Below are 12786 nucleotides of genomic sequence, written 5' to 3' on the forward strand. Positions count from 1 at the left end.
AGTTACCTTGAAAGCCACTCATTAATTGGGGACTCACAACATGGCTTCCGAAACAAAAGATCCTGCCTATCAAATCTATTAACCTTTTATAACGACCTCTTCACTGTTTATGACGTAACCAAATCACTGGACGTAGTCTATCTTGATTTCCAGAAAGCGTTTGATAAAGTCCCGCATCATAAATTACTTTACAAATTAAAACAAATAGGTATTGACGGTCAGGTAAACCAATGGATCGCGAATTGGTTGAGCAACAGACAACAAAGAGTAGTGATTGACGGATTTAACTCAGAGTGGGCGCCTGTCACTAGTGGCGTCCCTCAGGGCTCGGTTCTTGGCCCAGTGCTCTTCATTATTTACATCAACGACGTGGATGTTGGACTCAATAACCGCATTAGTAAATTTGCAGACGACACAAAGATTGGTAACTCGGTTCTCACTGACGAAGACAGGCAAAGCCCAAGAGGATTTGCACAAAATTTCAGCTTGGTCGGATAGATGGGAGATGCCCTTTAACGTAGACAAGTGCCAGGTCCTTCAAGTTGGAACGAGGAATAAAAGTTTGATTACGAAATGCGCGGCGTTAAACTCAAAAGCGTTCAATGCGTCAAGGACTTGGGGGTCAAAATCGCGTCAAACCTCAAATTCTCACAGCAATGCATCGATGCAGCAAATAAAGCGAACAGAATGTTGGGCTTCATTAAAAGAAACTTTTTATTTAAGAATAAAGATGTAATACTCCCGCTCTACAACAGTTTAGTCAGACCCCACTTGGAATATGCGGTACAGTTTTGGTCTCCCCACCATGCAAAGGATATTGCTAAATTAGAAGGTGTTCAGCGTCGGGCAACGAAAATTATCCCTTCCTTGCGCAACAAATCCTACGAAGAAAGGCTTTCTACCCTTAACATGTTCTCTCTCTTGAGAAACGTCGCCTGAGGAAAACTGATCGAATGTTTTAAAATACTTAATGGTTTCACGAATGTAGACAGATCAACATTGTTTATGATCGATGACACTTTGCGCACGAGGAACAATGGCGTAAAACTCAGATGTAGACAAGTAAATTCAGACTGCACCAAATTTTTCTTCACCAACGTTGTAGTGCGAGAATGGAATAAGCTCCCATCATCAGTGGTCCAGTGTAACACGATTGACTCCTTCAAAAATAAGCTCGACCGTCACTTCCTTCAACTTAATATCAACTAGAGTAGAAATGCAACGTTTTGGAGTCTTCTGATTAATGTAAAATCACTTAGGTTTAAGGACAGACCACCAAGTCTGGACCATGGGGTCTGTGTGGTCTGATTTTCTATGTAAATCTATGTAAATCTATGTAAATCCTCCTCCTTGTTTCCCTACTCTCGTTTTATCAAGGTTGGTGTTGTTTCTGTTTGTTTTATTTCTCATGATTCTTGTGGCTTATCTATATCTGCGTGGGGGGGGGAGAGTGTGTTTGTGTGTGTGGGGGGTGGGGAGAAGGGGAGAGTAAGTATGTGTGGGAGGGAGAGAGTGTAAGTGCGTGTGAGGGGAGGAAGTGCAAATGCTGGGAGAGGTGTGTGTATGTGTGTGTGTGTGTGTGTGAGAGAGAGAGAGAGAGAGAGAGGGGAGGGGAGAGAGTTCACCCACCCACGGCATTACCACGAGAAGGACTCCTCATCGCACCGCAGAGCTTTAACCACTGAGCTATCGGAGCGGTATAGACAGGTGGGTGAGTGTAGGAACCTAGATGAATGAAACTGCATAGGAGCAACTACATAGATGGGTGTAAGTATATGGATAAGAGCTAGTGGGTGTAAGGTTGGTATTGTCAGATGCTCCCTCCCCTCACCAGCGTTGCCAAACTGTCGTACTCTGAACATTACATTTATCATTTTTGGGCTCGAAGACTGCCGCAACCACACAAACAAAGATAGAATATTAAAGTTAGCGTTAAAACTGTTATTTATTGATGATTTTAGTGTTTTTTGCTATAGTTATCGGTCAGAAACTACGACAATGCAATGCGCTGAGTACGATAACATGGCAACTCAGCCCCTCACACCAACTATTCCCAAAGCCCAAAAAGAAGGTTAATCGAGTTCTAATGAGTGTTCTTTTACGTTCACGGTACAGAAGAAGGCTCAGACTACCACCAGGGTCATAAAAGTACCCCTGGAAATGCCCTAAACTCCTACGAAAGACTAGTAAATCACGTGTTCTTGGGCGCAGAAATGTTTAAAAATATGGCCCTAAGTATATATGGGTAACAACAGGTGGGTGTATCTACGTAAGAGTGAGTGTAAGCTGATAAGTGGATGCACGTGGCAGGTGTAACAAGGTGGGGAGGTAGGAAGGCTGGTGCATCTGCGTGTGGGTGTGTGATGCAGGTGGGCGGAGGAGGAGGAGGAGGAGGGAGGGAGTTGAAATGCTGCGGGAGTCAGACAAAAGAAAAAAAATATATATATATAAAAATCGAGGTTACTGACAACACACACACACACACACACACACACACACACACACGCACAACAAAACTTGAGACTGGATGTGTGTGTGTGTGTGTGTGTGTGTGTGTGTTGCCTCACGCCCTTGAAACACAAACACAAAAGCCGAGAGTGTGATTCAAAGAGTGTGTTGGGATATAAAAAGAGGTGTTGCGTTATTATGGTTGTTGTTGTTGTTGTTGTTGTTGTTGTTGTTGTTTGTGTTACTGTGTTCTTTTTGTTTCTTTCCTATTATCTCTTTCATCTCTATCTCACTATCTTTATCTATCTATCTAACTATCTGTCTATCTTCTATTTTTTATGGCTACTTGTTTATCTATCCTTCTCCTATTTCCCCTTTATCTTTTTATTTTACTACTACTATTACTACTACTACTACTACTTCTACTACGACTACCATTACTACTACTACTATAACTACTACCACCACCACCACCACCTACTACTACTACTACCACTACTACTATTGCGCTACTACTACTGCTACTACTACTACTGCTACTGCTACTACTACTACTACTACTACTTCTACTACGACTACCATTACTACTACTACTATAACTACTACCACCACCACCACCACCTACTACTACTACTACTACTGCTATTGCGCTACTACTACTGCTACTACTACTACTGCTACCTCATGTTCGTCCTTCTAGCCCTTCGTCCCCCTCTGCTCCTCCTCCTCCTCCTCCTCCCAAAAGAAGCCTTGCAAGAGGTCGATAGCCTTTTCTGATCCCTGCGTAAGGCCATGTGTGAGAGAGAGAGAGAGAGAGAGAGAGAGAGAGAGAGAGAGAGAGAGAGAGCTGTGAGTGGGTGTTGTCTGTAGCTCACTTGTTATGTCATACTCTCTCTGACTATTCCCCAATACCAAGAAGAAGAAAAAGAACAACAACAACAACAACAACAATAATAACAACAAGACGAAGAAGAACAAGGAGAAGAACAAGAACAAGAAGAACAAAAAGAACAAGAAAAACAAGAAAACAACAATAAGGAGAACACGAACAAGAAGAAAAAGGAAAAGATAATAGAAACAACAACAACAACAACAACAACACTCATTTGACCTTTATTTCCTCCCCTTCACGAGTTCGGCACAGCGGCGGCAGCGGGACCGAAGTGGTGTAACCGAATGCAAATGTGACCGAACTGAGTTGACGGTGAATGAGAGAGAGAGAGAGAGAGAGAGAGAGAGAGAGAGAGAGAGAGAGAGAGAGGGGAGGGGTAGATAGAGGCCTATGGAAATACATAAAAAATACATAAATAAAGAAAAGAAAAAGAAAGAAAGAAAAAAAGAAACATGAAAAGAATGAAAGAAAGAGAGAAAGAAAGTAAGAAAGAAAAAAGAGAAAGAAAGGAAGAGAGAAAGAAAGAAACAAACAAACAAACAAACAAACAAAGAAGGAAAGGAAGAGAGAAAGAAAGAAAGTATAAAAGAAAGAAAGTATAAAAGAAAGAAAGAAAGAAAAAAAGAAGGAAACACTAAAGGATATTGAAGCCTACTGAGAGTTGTTGATACGAAAAATAAAGAAGAGGAATAGATAAAGAAAGGGATGATGATGATGAAACAAAAGAAGGCGAGAAGGGACAATAAAAAAAATATATGACGCTAACGAAGAGTAAGAGGAAGAGGTTAATGAAGAAGAAGGGAAAGGAGGAGAAAAAGGGGTAATAAATGAACGAATAATGTGTAGAAAAATAAAAAGATGAAAGACGAGGGAGAGAAAGATTTAAATAACGCCATTAGAGAGAGAGAGAGAGAGAGAGAGAGAGAGAGAGAGAGAGAGAGAGAGAGAGGTTCATTACTACGCAACACTCATTCTCTATTTTTGTCTACAGTGTTGATTCAGTTAATTAAAAAGGTCCCATTCATCTTGTTGTTGTTGTTGTTGTTGTTGTTGATCTTTTCTTTGTATAGTAATTTTTCTTTTGTATTATAATTTCTTTACTCTCTTTTGTCATTCATATTCATTCATTTTCCCTTCCCTTATCAATATTCTTTAACTAGTATTCCTATTTTTTTTCCTTACTTTCTTCCATTACTTTCCATATTTCCCTACTACTACTACTACTACTATAAAAATCACCACCATACCCTGCACCCTCTTCCTACCTCTCCCCCCCCCCCCCTTACACACACACACACACACACACACACACACACACACACACACACAGAGGCCATTCAGGTCACACACTCATTCAGTCTCTTCGAAACGTGTGACATCTTGATATAAAAAAAATGTCTATGCAGATGCTCCCTCCCCCTTGACCTCTCTCTCTCTCTCTCACTCTCTCTCTGGTATATTTGTGTACAGGTGAAATGTGGGTCTGGAGGAGTCAGAACCCTTACAATCTGTCCGTCACTTGGGTCGTATATAGCATCCGTAGATTGATATTGACACCCCCTCCTCTCTCTCTCTCTCTCTCTCTCGAGGTCACCACTCTCCCTCGCCACGCCTCTTCGCCTTTCCTTTTATTGTCTTGCAGGAGCGAAGAAGAGGTAGTACGTGTTTCTAGTGTTCGTTGTGTTGTTGTTATTGTGGGTGTCCTTGGGTGTGCTGTTGTGTTGTGTTGTGTGTGTGTGTGTTTGTGTGTGTGTGTGTGTGTGTGTTGTTCGGAGAAAGAGAGAAAAGAAAGAGAATATTCATTGTTTTTTTTTTTGTTGTTGTTGTTGATGAGAATGTGTTGTTGTTGTTGTTGTTGTTGTTGTTGAAGAGAATATGTTGATGGTTGTGGTGGTGGTGATGAACGCTATTACTACTACCATTACTACTACTACTACTACTACTACTACTATTACGACTACTACTACTACTACTACTACTACTATACTATTACTACTACTACTACTACTACTACTACTACTATACTACTACTACTACTACTACTACTACTACTACTACTACTTATACTGTCGTCTATGGTGAGAAACACGAAAAAGAATAAGAAATAAAGAAGAAAGGAAAAGAGGAAATAGTGCCACGAAAGTAACGGAAAATAGAAGAAAGAAAAAAAGAAGAATCAACAGAGGAATAAAAAACTACGTATATATAGAAATTACAATAAAATCAATAAAATCAATCAGTCAATGGGGGCATACATCGAGAGGCGCGTCTCCTCATCCACTGTTCTTCTTACTTAACCACTTTCCTTCCTACTTACCCACTTTTCTTCCTACTTACAATATTTTTTTCTTCCTACAATAAATAAAAAAAACAATAAAATAAAACACCAAATGGAAGGAGCACACGAGACAAACAACATAAAACAAGAAAAAAAAATTCTTACAAATCAATAATTTTCCTCACGGGGACGTCATGTGTGTGTGTGTGTGTGTGTGTGTGTGTGTCATTTCAGTTCAATCACGCATCTCTCTCTCTCTCTCTCTCTCATACATCATTATTCACCTCCACTCAGTTAAAACTAACAAACAAAAGTCATTCAGTCAGACATATTAACCTACACACACACACACACACACACACACACACACGTACGAAACCCCGACACATTCCCAGCTCACACACACACACACACACACACACACGAACACGTACACCCCCAACACGTGCCTTAAAACACAATAGCTACCCAAGAAAACTTCACCACTACAACACTACATCATTTTCAACCCTTAAGTGCACCAATATCCCCATTCAGTTATATAAGAAGGGAGATAGAGTGAGAAATAATGTTGGTCGTACGTCAGGCAGCGGGGTGAGGCGCCAGGCGGTCCTCACAGGCTGACACCCACCGTTTCAACACGTGACAGGTCTTCTCCCTCTTCTCCCCCTCTCACTCTCCTCTCCCCGCGCTCTTCTCTCCCCGACGTAACACAGACATTAGCTTAGCATTCAGCAGATCATATAACAAAACGGGCAGCCTTGTGATGAGTCAGTAAGCTTCCTGTTGCCTGCCTCTCCTTATTTCCACTTTTCCTTCTCCCCTCTCTCACTCTCCTCTCCCCGCGCTCTTCTCTCCCCGACGTAACACAGACATTAGCATTTAGCAGATCATATAACTGAGCAGGCAGCCTTGTGATGAGTCAGTAAGCTTCCTGTTGCCTGCCTTTCCTTATATCTTGTTTTTCTTCTCCCCCTCTCCTTGTCTCTTCTCCCCTGCTTTTCCTTATAAATTATCTAGCTCTCCTCCCCTTTTATCGCTCTTTCCCTCTCCCCGCCCTCTTCTCCCCCACCTTGTAATGAGCCAATAAGCTTCCTGTTGCCTGCCTTTCCTTATTTCTACGTAGCTTTCCTTCTCCCCCTTTATCTCCCTCTTCCTCTCCCCGCCCTCTTCTCCCCATCTTGTAATGAGCGAATAAAGCTTCCTGTTGCCTGCCTTTCCATGTTCTCGCTTTCCTTCTCCCCTCTCTCCCTCTCCTCCCCGCGACGCAACACACATTAGCAGATCAAATAACTAAGCTGGCAATCCTGTAATGAGCCAATCAGCTTCCTGTTGCCTTATTTTTAACTTGTATCGCTTTGTAGGTCCTCTTCCTCTTGATCATGTCCTCTGCTATTTCACACATTTTGTTTATCAATGGCGTCGCAGTATATAATATCTTTCCTCATCATTCAGCTTACTGCATGCGCCTTCGTGTTGCAACTCTCCCCTTCCCTCCCTCCTCCTCCGTATCCTCGTGATCTCTCTACCCCGGGGCTTCAAACAGACAAAATGTGATAGATATTGTATTCCGCCACGTCTTCAACAATGGCTGTATTCCCCTTTTGGCAACGCTGGCAGCTCTGAGTAAAGGAAGAGAGGGTTTGCATGCGAAGGCAATGAAGAAATAGTGAAGTTCAGTTGATGGGGTGAAGTACCTATATAGCTTTTGTAATGTCACTTCTATCGCATTTTTTTCCACTGTGGTTTCAGCTCCTATAGGCCTATTTTGATTTCTTGTTCCTTACCAGATTTCAGTTGTTTTTTATTCTCAATGTTTTCTTTACTGGACAAAACTTTCCTTATATCCCTTGAATTTTCCTCCATATAAAAGTTGTTTGTGGAGAAAGAGAGAAAGGGAAGAGGAAGAAAGGAATAAAAAAGGAAAGGAAACAAAAATGGAAAAAAAATGAGGAAAACGAAGGAAGAAAAAAAGGAGGAAAATAACAAGCAAAAACATTACCAAAAGTCTGACAAAAAAAAAAAAGAAAACAAAAAAAAAAAACGTGGAACTGTACTACTGAATGTGTTTCCTGAATGATAATGAAAAGAAAAAAAAGGATGATTAGATAATATAACATTCATGACAATAATCTTAGTAAACCAACATATATACGCTGCCTTACTTTTCTTCCTTTTGCTGTCATCATAACTGTCAATGAAGAAATCACGTGTTACATATGCATCGAGTTTGTCTTTTAATGATAACAAAGCTAAGAAAAAATACGATGACAGTAAATAAGATAATCAGACATCAAATTCGCATACAAAATCAAGTCAATCAACAGTGTTTAATTATTATCCTTCCTGTTCTTCCTTTTCTTCTTCCTCTCTTTCCTCATCAGGCTCTCATCATGACGCAGGTGAAAGATAAAGGCGTAACGGAAGAGTTGCCAGAGAGAGAGAGAGAGAGAGAGAGAGAGTCCCCGTGATGTCGACTGAGGTGTTGTTACGTCTGGCAGCGAGGAGGAGGAGGAGGAGGAGAGAGGAAGACTGGGGCGGGGGAGTCAATGGTTGCAGCGTGCGGGCGGGCGGGGAGGAGGAGCATCGATTGTTGGGTGTCACGTTGGGCTCAGGGAGGGCCAGGGAGGGAGGGCGGTCACGTTGGCGGCCTCGGAGCCCTCACTGACTGGCGGTGGGCAGGTGACTGACTCACTGCAGGGATGAATGGCTGTCTGGGTACGTGACTGGGGGATGGCTCGCTTATAGACTGGCTGGGTATGTTGCTGACTGACTGACTGCAGGGATGAATGGTTGACTGACTGGGCGAGTTGGTTGACTGATTGACTGACTGACTGGAAGGATGAATGGGTGGCTGACTGGCTGGATAGGTGACTGGGTGACTGATTGACTGGGCGATTGGGCGGTTGACTGATTGACTGACTGGGCGAGTTGGTTGACTGATTGACTGACTGACTGGAAGGATGAATGGGTGGCTGACTGGCTGGATAGGTGACTGGGTGACTGATTGACTGGGCGGTTGGGCGGTTGACTGATTGACTGGAAGGATGAATGGGTGGCTGACTGGCTGGATAGGTGACTAACTGACTGACTGGGCGGGTTATTGGATGGGTGAATGGCTGGATAGATGACTGGGGAACTGAGTAACTGGATGGATGAATGACGTGCTGACTGGCTGGGTAGGTGACTGGGGGGGGGGGCGCTGACTGACTGGTTACCTGAATGATTGACTGACTATGTAGGTGGTTGTTGGTTTACTGTCTATTGGTAGGTCAAAGGGTGACTGACTGACTGGTTGACTGACTGACTGATTACCTGGCAGAGTGAATGACTGGCTGGTTGTATGGATAGATGGATGACTGGGAGGATGACAATATAGCTCATTAATTTTTTGACTGACTGACTGACTGAGTGATTAACTTTCTGAATAACTAACTGACCACCTGACTGGCTGCCTGGCTGGATGAATGGGTGAAGAAGAAAAACAAAAAGGAGAGGAGAAAGAGGAAAAGATTATGATGTAGGAGGAAAAGACAAAGAAGAACACCAAGAAAAAAAAGAAAAACAAAGCCATAGAAAGTAAATTTACGTCAATGACCTTTCACTTGCCTATGAGTCTAGAACGCATGTGCACTACGGAGTAAGAACACATTGGTCTTTTTATCTTTTATCTCATCTCTTTACTTACTCCACTTTTCCAATATTGCATTTCAGCTTATTATGTTTATTAAGTTCATTCTGCTCATTATTGTATTTCAGTTTACTTGCATTTGGTACCTTCAGCAAAACTTCAATTGTACGTACCGATTATTTTTTTTAATTACTCCACTTTTTTTTCATTATTACATCTCAGTTCATTGTTTTAAAATTCATTCTGTGCATTATCGTTTCAGTTCACTTGTAATTAGTATCCATCAGAATAATTTTACCGAATATTACTTTAGTACGTTCATTTCTACCTAGCTATTCCTTTTATTCTGACATTATAACTGTCAGTGAAGAAATCACGTGTTACATATGTATCGAGTTTGTCTTTTAAACGAATAAATAAATAACCTGGAACTGAACCTTTCCACTTTGACCTATGACCTCCCTGTTTCCTCGTCCATGTGACCTGAGTTCGATTCCCCGTGATTCCCTTCAGCTCCGAGACACATGACCGTGATATATCCGGGTTACTATATTTACCCTCCATTCACGTTCCCTTCACCTCCCCGGGGCTGGATCTATGTCAAAAGGGCGGATGAGGGGGTGGTGAATAATTACTGTACGACATGTTTTCCGGCTCGCCCGCGTCCAGTGTCCAGCTTCCCCCCTTCCTTCCCCTCCCTTTCCTCTTCCCTGACCTCTTCATTTTGCCTGCCCTTGCACTGGATTCGAACCATGGGTCCTTGTATTTTGAGGGTGTTATGCTAGCAACTTTACCACCATGAGAGAGAGAGAGAGAGAGACCAGCCCGAGAGAGAGGATGAACAGCTGGGTGAGTTGCACGTCGACTGCCCAGGCCGGGATTCGAACCCGGGCCCGCGGAGTAGAAGCTAGGCACGCTGACCATTAGACCACGGAGGCGTAAAAAGTGTGTCAGAAGTGGGATTCGAACCCACGCCCTCAGAGAGGACCAGAATGCCCACGCCCCTTCTATCGGAAGGGAAGGTTGCCTTGAGTCTGGCGCCTTAGACCACTCGGCCATCCTGACCTTATAGTGTAATGGCAAAATAACTGATCTTTATTATATAGTTTGAATTTTCTTTTTTCGCTTATTATTTTTTGTCCCCTCTCTCTCTCTCTCTCTCTCTCTCTCTCTCTCTCTCTCTCTCTCTCTCTCTTAAAATAGGAACTGTAATCCTTGAACTGTCAATATCTCTCTCGCTCCCCTTCCATCACACACGCACACACGCACACATCAAGGTTTGTAGGCAATCAGAGAGAGGTAAGTGGATTAATTAACAAAGGTACTCAGTATTCTCAAAATCACGTATACACATCAATTAGTAAACCTTTGTAACTAGAGATCGTGAAAATGTAATAATAAACACTGAAACATACGTGAATGAAGCCTAGAAGTATATACACACCTACTACTACTACTACTACTACTACTACTACTACTACCACACACACACACACACACACGCTTACAACACCCTCATTAGCCTTCCTCAGCCTCTTATGTTCACTTTGCCACAATATATTTACCTGCACGGCTCCCTGGTGTGACGTAAGGCTTGTTAGGGCGCAGGTAATTGTGGGGAAAAGGGATGAGGAGAGAGAGAGAGAGAGAGAGAGAGAGAGAGAGAGAGAGAGAGAGAGAGTAGGAGGCGAAAACAAAGGAGATGAGGAGTGATTGCGTTAGGTGTGTTGGTGGGTAAAGTAGCGCACGTTTTCCGGTTGATCTGGTTTAGTAATAGAATAAAAAGATGAAAAATAAAATAAAAGCAAGAAAACGCTAATATAAACCAGATTTTGACCTAAATATCGGACTAGCTGTTTATAGAAGACACTCAATATAATAAAAAAAATATATATATATAATTATAAAAGACTAAGTGAAAGAAAACGCTACTTTGATAGTGATTTGATGATTTAGTTGATGATGATTTGATGATTAGGTTGATGGTTTCATGATTTGGTTGATGAATTGGATTTCACGAACGAATTAGCAATAGGCCTACACATAAAAGACACTGAAGGATTGACATAACTAGGTCTGGACACTGGAGGATATTGCGACTTAAGAGTAACGATGCCATACACGAGGTTTGAAAATTTCGATAATTTTTCACCCAAATTGCCGAAATTCCTCCTTAAACATTAGAAGAGAGTATCATCAAACACACACACACACACACACACACACACACACACACACACACACCTCGACAAATGCCTCTAATCTCTCTGCTTCCATCTCTTTCTCTAAAATCTGAACACTACCCTATTTGCAAGAGCAGCGTCATTGAGGGATTTTATTGTTTCATTTCTATGCGCCCTTGAGCTGCCTCCTCTTCTGTATATAAAGAAGATTGGCCCCAAATGGTTTAAGAATAGTCCCGGATCCCACACGTTGACCGGCTTCTGTTTGTGAGCATGGAGAGAGGAGAGGAGAATGATGGCAGAGGAGGTGAAGAGAGCGATATTTGTTTTCTTTGTTCTTAAGAGGAGAGAAAAAGAGAGAACAGGAGGAGAAGGCAGAAGAGATGAAGAGGCATTCGTTTTCTTTCTTCTGATGAGCAAACCAGAAGAGAGAACAGGAAGAGAAGACAGAGGAGGTGAAGAGAGCGACATTTGTTTTCTTTCTTCTCATGAGCAAAACAGAGGAGAAGAGAGAACAGGAGGAGAAGACAGAGTAGATGGAGAGAGCGACATTTGTTTTCTTTCTTCTCATGAGCAAAACAGAGGAGAAGAGAGAACAGGAGGAGAAGACAGAGTAGATGGAGAGAGAGCGACATTTGTTTTCTTTCTTCTTATGAGCAAAGCAGAGAAGAGAGAACAGAAGGAGAAGACAGAGGAGGTGAAGAGAGCGACAATTGTTTTCTTTTTTTCTTATGAGCAGAGAAGAAGAGAAGACAAAGAAGATAGAAAAAGAGACATTTGTTTTCTTTCTTCTGATGAGCAAAGGAGAGGAGAAAAGAACAGGAGGAGAAGGCAGAGGAGATGAAGAGGGTAACATTTCTTTTCCATCTTTCTATGAGCACGGCAGGAGAGGAGAAGAGAACAGGAGAGATCAAGGAGATGAAGAAAACGAGAGACAGACGACCCACCAAAACAGAGAGGTGAAGGGGAGACTAAAGACAAAGACGAAACACACACACACACACACACACACACACACACACACACACGGACGAAGTTAAATGTTTTGTCACAACTTCACAACTCAGATTTTACCTCATGTAGCGAAAGTTAGCCTAAGAACATAACCGGAAATTTGTGGTAGAGCATTGGCCTACATCTTATAATCAATTAACTTTAAAAATAACTTGAAAATCATCTAGTGAAAAGCTAAAAGGGCGTATACCTCAACATTTCGCCGCTCCAAGCACACACATTTGACAAGGCTTTCATGGGAGTTGTAGTCATTTCCATGGGTAGTTTTATGAGCCTGGTGGTAGTTTGACGAAGCTTATGAACTTTCGTAGGAGTTGTGGGCGTTTCCATGGGTAGTTTT

The 12786-nt window shown here is 42.2% G+C and overlaps 1 non-coding gene across 1 annotated transcript; it reads right to left on the minus strand.

Annotated features, from left to right (window-relative positions):
- Window positions 1–10197: 10197 nt before the first annotated feature.
- On the minus strand, window positions 10198–10314 carry Trnal-caa (transfer RNA leucine (anticodon CAA)). The gene is made up of 2 exons: window positions 10277–10314; window positions 10198–10242 (listed from the first exon to the last, which is right to left on the minus strand). It is a non-coding gene; the product is annotated as a tRNA-Leu (tRNA).
- Between the last annotated feature and the right edge of the window lie 2472 nt (window positions 10315–12786).

Source organism: Eriocheir sinensis, chromosome 29, assembly GCF_024679095.1.
Source record: "Eriocheir sinensis breed Jianghai 21 chromosome 29, ASM2467909v1, whole genome shotgun sequence".
Taxonomy (NCBI): domain Eukaryota; kingdom Metazoa; phylum Arthropoda; class Malacostraca; order Decapoda; family Varunidae; genus Eriocheir; species Eriocheir sinensis.